The sequence below is a fragment of the Pteropus vampyrus genome, unplaced genomic scaffold, assembly GCF_000151845.1.
Source record: "Pteropus vampyrus isolate Shadow unplaced genomic scaffold, Pvam_2.0 Scaffold47, whole genome shotgun sequence".
Taxonomy (NCBI): Eukaryota; Metazoa; Chordata; class Mammalia; order Chiroptera; family Pteropodidae; genus Pteropus; species Pteropus vampyrus.
The window spans coordinates 3,450,090-3,458,009 of record NW_011888828.1 but is presented as its reverse complement, the minus strand read 5'-3'; the positions used below and the strand labels follow the sequence as shown (position 1 = coordinate 3,458,009).

General features: G+C 37.3%; 1 long non-coding RNA gene across 1 annotated transcript; it reads right to left on the bottom strand.

Moving 5' to 3' along the window:
- Window positions 1-3,056: 3,056 nt before the first annotated feature.
- Window positions 3,057-7,920, bottom strand: LOC111739122. Its single transcript, XR_002780117.1, has 2 exons — window positions 5,647-7,920; window positions 3,057-3,260 (listed from the first exon to the last, which is right to left on the bottom strand). It is a non-coding gene; the product is annotated as an uncharacterized LOC111739122 (long non-coding RNA).

Genomic DNA, 7,920 nt, shown 5'->3' with positions numbered 1-7,920 from the left:
CTCGCCCAAATAACCAACTCCGCGGTTAAGCGTTAGAAGGATACACAGTTGGGATCCAAGATGGCGGCGCCCTCGGGCCAGGAGGAGCCACTCACACCGAGAAGGCGTGACCCACGGCTGTGGCGTGCAGGCGCAGGCGCAAGGGCGCGGGGCAGGCTGCTGGGGACCGACCAGAGTAAGGACCTCGGCGCCCAGGAGTTTGAGGCCCTGCGGAGCAGCTTCACCACCCAGGGCAAGAAGACCCTGAAGGGACACCGTTTGGAATGATACTGAGTACTGGACTTGGCCTTCATTTGCTGCCCCCTCAACCAGAAGCCTGGCACCAACTGCACTGATGGCGCCAAGTGGCAAACATCTAAAGCTCTCAAGACTGAAAAGAAAACAGGAATATGTGAAGTTCTTATGTATCACAACATGTTGTTTCTTCTCAACAGGGTAAGCCATGGGCAGAATAGAAATTTGCTTTCCATTATTGTGTATATAAGGATTTGGGTTACAATAAAATGTAATCAAACTAACAAAAAAGACTACATTAAATCATTTTTTAAAATTCTATTCTGTTTGCTAGATATGTGTTGACTATATGTGCCAGACACTTCTGAATTATAGAGCTATAACAATGAACAAAATAAGTCTCTTCCCTCATGGAACTCACTACTGAAAGTTAGAGTGTTCAGGACCAAGCATGGAGTCTGCCAATTTTACCGTCTCTCCATTCTAGGAAACCTCTAATGGCCTGCAGGCCCAAAGTCCCATTTGACAGAAGCAGCTGCTGGTGATTCCCAGTTTTGGAATGCTGGCAGCCAGGTGGGTGCCACAGGACCCTACAATCCTCTCCCAGGAAAAAAAGACCAGGGATAGGTCTGAAAAGGTAACTATGTATAGTTTGTCATAGGCCTCTATGGTAAACTGGCATTTGAACCCTGCCCAAAAGGGGCACTCTGCAGGACGGTGGCTGGACAGCCTACTTAAGAGCATCCTTCTTGAGGAGGCTGACAATAAGAAAAACAAGAGAGCCAGTTACTCAGTAACTTCAGAAGCCATGGAAGCAGACCAAGGTAAACTGAGTCACAAAAATGGTGGTGTCACTGACATAGAGAGTAGCAGTCGTTCCAACTTAGAAAGGAATGTTCTCTATTGCTATCAGTTTCTTAGAGCTATTATATCCAAATGACTTCTGAAGATACTTCCTGTCTTTCAAATTACCCTAGCATCTTTATAATAAGCCTCCATCAGCTGAAGTTAGCAAAACAGGCCTCTATTTCTTGCAATCTGAAATAATATAACTATAATGTACATTGCTTTTCAGTTATTTCAGTGATAGCTTCTAATACCATTCTAATGTGAAGCCTTCTTAGGCTATAAAATAACACAGGGGTTGAATAAAATCCATGTATAAAATGCATGGTGGATTCTATTGAGTGTGACTAAAAGTCAACATAACTTATGATGGAAAAGCATAACAATTCAAATTACAAGAAATCACACTGAAACCACGCAACATCACATTTTTAACAAATCTAAGCCAATCTTACCTCATGTAGAACTTAAAAAATCCAGCTCCCCAGCAACTATTACAAAAGTTACTAATCAGGAAATCATGAGCATGTCTTTTTTTAAATTCCCCAGTTGATTTTGATGCCCAGCAGCATTTAGAACCCTGGCACTAAGGTAGAGGTAATTGAGGGTCTTGTGACTCAAAGTGTAGGCCAGGGACCAGCAGCAACAGCGTCACTTGGAACTTGTTAGAAATGCAGAATCTCAGGCTCCACCCAAAACCTACTAAATCAGGATCTGCATATTTATAAGATCTCCAGGTGATCTGTAAGCATATTAAAGTTTGAAAACTACTTTTTAGAGGTTCCATTGCTATAGAATTGTGAAAAATTCCACACCATGCTATGAAGTTGAATACCTCAAGAAATTTCCTGTGAAAAAGAAACAGGAATAGAACAGTATAAGAGATCATGTTTGTGATACTAGGCTTTTCACATTAAGCATCTAATTAAGAGTACTATTCAAATGAAAGTCTGTACATTTTAAAACTTGCAATACTACTGCTTATTCCAAATGAATTTCATTTATAAACTGCATCTCCAAGTTATACCTCAACTGAGTAACACATATAAATCTACCTAGTAATCTCCAGATAGCTCCAGTTATCCCCATTGAACTAGTAGTGTGTGTTGAGGGGGAGTCCTTCTGAGGAAATAGAGAAACTAGGGGTGTGGTGACGCGTCAAGAAGGAATGATTTACATGGGTAGCCCCATGCTGGGGGGCCCGCCATGTTTTTTTGTTGTCATTTTTTGTTCTTTGTGTGTGTTTGTGAACACCCCTGTACTAGTGTAAAAGGACTATTTGAAAATAGTGAAATTGCCTGAAAAACTAATTCTCCATATGCTGTGCAAACATTTTCTTCTGTGCCCCTTGTTCTTTGCCAGCTCTCACGGAAAAAGCATTTAACTATCCTCCAGTGTAGCAATTCCTTGATTAATATATCTTCAGGAAACTGCTCTGGAACAATAAAAGCAGCCATATTGAAAACAAATGAACTCTGAATCCCAAGCAGCAGCCATAGCATGCATGATAGGGCTCAGAGCAATTGCAAGTTTTTATCTGTTCATATGCATCAGAGTAGGGACAAAATCAACCCCTTTACAATCTGTATTCGCTGAGAAGTATTCAAACCTGGCACTAGGCAGTGACAAAAACAAAAAACTGTTTTCAGATTCTATAGGTTTCCTTTTCAGTACATCACACATGAGAACTTGAAGTTTACAAGCATGTTCCCCATAATAAATATGTCAAATAGAGAATGAATAATTCTCTTTCAAAAGATGCAAATAAAAAAGGGGAGGGACTCTAAGTTATTTGTCCAAGGTCACATTATAATAAAGTTCAAAATAGCAACAAGAATCTAGGTACCCTAAGGGAACTTCAGGTTAACAAAATACATTATAGCCTGGTGGTAAGGAGAGAGAAACAAGATCAAATTAGAATTTGTATCAGTTAGGAAGTGCATTCAGCTGCTAGTTATAGAGATATAAGATAATAGTGGCTTAAACAAGACAGTTTATTTATTTATTTTTTTCAAATAAAGGAGGAGGCAGGTAATCAAAAGCTCAGATGATGACTCTCTTATCACTGGCAAAAGTAGATTCCATCTACTTTTCTGCTCCACCATTCTCAGTACATGGATTCCATCCTCAAGGTAACCTCATGGCCCAGGATGTCTGCTGTGATCTACACATCCTTGTTCCTGGTAGGAGGGAGAAGGAAATGACAAAAGCAAAAGGATATTCTGTGTAGTTGAGTCCTCTTTAAAGAGCTTTCCTAGAAACCCCACTCAACAACTTCTACTTGCATCTCTGCAGTCTGCAATACAGGGTTCCATTGACTGAGGAAGAAGGAAGAGAATATTAGGTAGGCAAGCAGGAGTTTCTGTCACAGAATCCTATTGTGTCACTTCCTAGTTGTGTCATCTTGAGTAGATTATTTATCCCCCCTAGGCCTCAGGTTCCTCATCTGTTTGTCACATCTACTTCATTGGACTGGTATGAGGACTAAAATGAGAAAAATACTGTAAAACAATTAGAATAGTACCTGATACCCAGTACACAATAAGTATTAACTCATTTAATTATCCTAGTCCAGCACTTTTCTAAATTCCTCTCCTAGTCTAACTTCCTCTCCATTTCCAAAATCGTAAAGAAATTCATATTAGTTCTTTATACCTATTGATAGTCTAGTGTGAATGAGTTTTAGTCATAGAGCACCTCAATCAGACACACAGGTGAAAAATTATGTAAACAGAGCCACTTCAAAATGGAGTTGGAGCTGCCATTCCAGAGGAACTGCCTTGACATCTTACTCCTCAAACCTTTGGAATGTTTAAATGGGCAAAATAACCTTTGAACTGGGCCAAAACAATATTGTATCCCAAAGAACTGTTTGCAAAGCTACCAGGAGAGCAGACATTATGACTATAAGACTAAAAATTAAAAACATTTTTTAGAATTAGCACCACCATGTGTAACTAAAGAATAACTTAGCTTATTTGCACCTACAGAAATTCCTTCCTTGATTTATTAACACCAATGGAAATTCCTTCCTTCTATTTATGTAGTTATTCCCCTTCCCTTTCTTACAAAAACCCCCTTGCCTTCACTTCAGATTCGGAACACTACTCGGATTTTTCTACCTGCATCTGTGCTTCACGAATAGCTATATTTTGGGATCTCAAATAAATGTTTGTTGCCTCTCACTTTAGCCTTTTATTCTTAGGTTAACAACATAAATAAATGCTAATAACTTTACTATGTGCCCAGCTGTTTTCTAAGGGAATTATGTATACTAACTCATATAATCTTCAAAACCTATGTAACAGATTTTATTCATATTAACAAATAAAAAATGGAAGTACAGAGAGGTTAGGTTACTTGTCCAAGGTCACACAGTAAGAGATGATTTGAGAAATGAACCAAGATGGTCTGTTCTCTTAAGCTAAAGTCCAGTTGATAGTCACCACAAACTACTTTATATCCTCATTCATCTTCTTTAAGTCCGTTAGTCTTACCTTCCCTAATTCTCTGATGTGTTCTTTAAAAGCATGGAAACTATGCTTTTAAATATATATCTTTGTATTCCCTGTATTGTCTGCACCATTTTGCATACATTATATTGATGGGGATAACTAGACAGGTTTTAAAGAACCTGGTGAATGCAGGATTTTTAAACAATGTAAAAATATGTCTATAGTTTCATGAAACTTTTAATAACTTTATCAAAATAAATTAGAAAACTTTGGAATTCTAATAACAAAAATGGTAAGATGGTGGCCTAGAAGAATTGATGCAGTTTTAAAATTACCTAACTTATAAGAGCTACAAACTCTGGGCCATATGTTATATGAATCAACGAAACTACAGTTTATGACTTGAAACACAATATAGGTAACTGAGGTGTAGTTATACTTAGCTGTGTTATTTTAGATTGAGTCTTCAACATTTCTGAGTCTCAATTTACTCATCTCTAAAATGAGAATAATAAAAAGTATCCTTCTCAGGGTGTTTTTTTAGGAATGAAGTTAAATAAGACTGTGATAGCCCTGCCTAAGCAGAAAAACACTAGATGTAAAGTATTTCTAAATATATAACAAGAAACATTCAGGTATAAATGTGTGGAGCATTAATAGCAATTGACTCTTACTAGCAGCCAGTGGGATAGCTTGGGAAAATGTGAACTTTCAGGTCAGACCTGGATTCAAGTCCCCATTCTGCCATTTACTAGCTGAGGGGACCTTGGGCAAGTTGTTTAAATATTTCCGAGCCTCAATCTTTTCAATTATAAAATGGAGAAAATAATACCTATCTCACAGGGTATAACATATAAGAAGCACCTGGTTAATAGTGAACATAACAAATTTTATTCTGTGTCCTCATACTGACAATATTACTTTACTGAAAACACATTGGAGAAGTTATATCAGTCCTTCCAGAGTTTACTGTAAAGACACCAACATATAGAAAGAGTAAATCTGTTTAGTATTTATTAAATCCTATCAAATGCCTACTCCAGGTGATTAGGGTAGGACCTAGAACTTTGTATTCCCTGCTCTTTGGAGAAACAATATAAAAATGCTGTACCTTAGTCAGAGGTTCTCAGTTCTGGTTGAGAGTCTGATGAATGCTACAATCTCTCTCAAAGTTACAAAACTTTTAAGAGACAATATAGGAGAATATCTTCATGGCCTTGGGGTACGGAAAGCATTCCTAACCAGGGAGGACAGTGAGGGGGAGGAGGGACACTATAACAAAAAAAAGATTCATAAACACACTTACATTATAATTAAGAATTTCACATCAAAAGAAATCAATAAAGAAAAATTTTAAAATAAGCCACAGAGTGGAAGATATTTATTTACAACACATGCAACCAAAAAGGTTGAGATTCTTGTGTAAAGAACTCCAACAAATTAATAAAATGTGACAGACAGAAAGTATGATATATTTACACAATGAAAATAAACTACAGCTACATATAATTTGGGTAAATCTTGCAAACTTAATATTGCATGAAAAAAGCATGACACTAAAGAATACATACAAGATAATTCCACTCATGAACTTGTAAAATAGGTAAAACTCAATAATATCGTAAAGGGATGCATATGTTATATATGTGCATACAGGTAAAACTTGTACAGAAGAGCAAGGAAATAATAATTTAAAAAGTCAAAAACGTGGAAGGAGAAGGGATCCTCAGAGTCTGTTTCTAGGTTACTGACAACGTCCTGTTTTTGACTCTGGCACTGTTTACATATACCATGTTATTGAGCTTCACTTTATCGTGCTTTACAGTTATGATGTTCTTTACGAATTGGAGAGAACCTTCCACCCGCAAAAAGATTACGACTCACTTTACTGCAGGGGTCTGGAACCGAACCTGCAATTTCTCCAAGGTATGCATATATTTCATAATTTATAGATTTTATACACTATTCTGAATGTACATTGCAAAAATAAACACAGTTCCACCATCACACCTAAATTTAGCAGGGAGAGAAGGAGTTCACAGACTCCCTCAAGTCCATAAACCCCAAATGTATGTTGTCAAGCTAAGCGAGATAAAAGAAAAAGAAAATCTTTAGATTGTAAAGTGATAGGGGAAGGAGGGAGAAATGAGATTTGAATAGGAAAGTGGAAGACTATAAAGAAAACTTAGAAGAAACTTTAAGCCTTTGGGTCAGTTCATACTTTCATTTGGAGAGAGAACAACGTCCAGTACAAACATAAGTAACAAATGCCCAAGCTTGGTAAGGAATGCAATGGTGTCTGAAAAACAGGATAAGTAATGAGGGGAACGAGGAGCACAGCTTGTAAAGAAATGTAAACTGTTAAATAACGTATCCCAAAAGAAGACCAGTAATTGTAAGGTTAACCCTCTACATACTGCTTAGTATCTCTGTCCCTCACCACTCAATGAAGATAGGACACATTAAATGGTTAGAAAATGCAAACACCAATTCTGAGTGAAAAAGTACACAATGTCATGTCTCAGCAAAATACTATCACAGAACCTAGAAAAGTTTCTGGCAGCCTTGAGAAATTAAGAAACTGGTAAAAAAAAAAAAAAAGTTACAAAAATGCCACTTCCACCAGCCTTGGAATATACATATATTGCAACTAAGTGATACACCTATACCTGGATCATATCTATTCTGACCTCCAATACAGCTCTTCATAATACAGTCCCTCATAAGAGTGAAGCTTTTTGCTGATGGTGATAGGACTCCAAGGTAGCCTATAGTGTTTAAATCAGTAATTCAATAGAGATACATTTTGCAAAGTTTTTTCATATTCTTGCAAGAAACATTTACTCATATCCCATTTCATTAGGTCTGGATTTATACTGAACAAAACTATCAATTATTTTCAAAATGGATGATGGTCATGTAGAGAGTCCAATGCCTTATTCTGACAAAAAGTCCTAGTAATTGGCATAAGGAATTATTTTTAAGGTTCCAAGATCCTATTAATGGCATCGAATTGACTATTTCTTCAAGTTCCACTCATTTTTTTTTTCTTTCATTCCATTTTCTTGCCTCCATTTGTTCCCGCACAAACACATTGTCTTCTCTTAATTCTCCAACTCTTAGGCTAAAGGGAGCCACATAGAAAAGCTTCTCCAAGGTTTGATGGAATGTTCACTATATTTCACTTTCTGAAAAGGCTTTAATGAGTCGTTCTTGTCTCAATCTTTCTCATTTCTCTATCTCCCTTTTGTTGTCAGTCCGCTAGGCTTGCTCTCTCTCGTTTTTAGACAACTAGCTTATCCAGTTGGAACCAAAGGCCAAAGAATTTACTCTCTATTATGTTTGATTGATAAGCTGCAGAGGAAGAGAGAAGGGGTGTGGATTT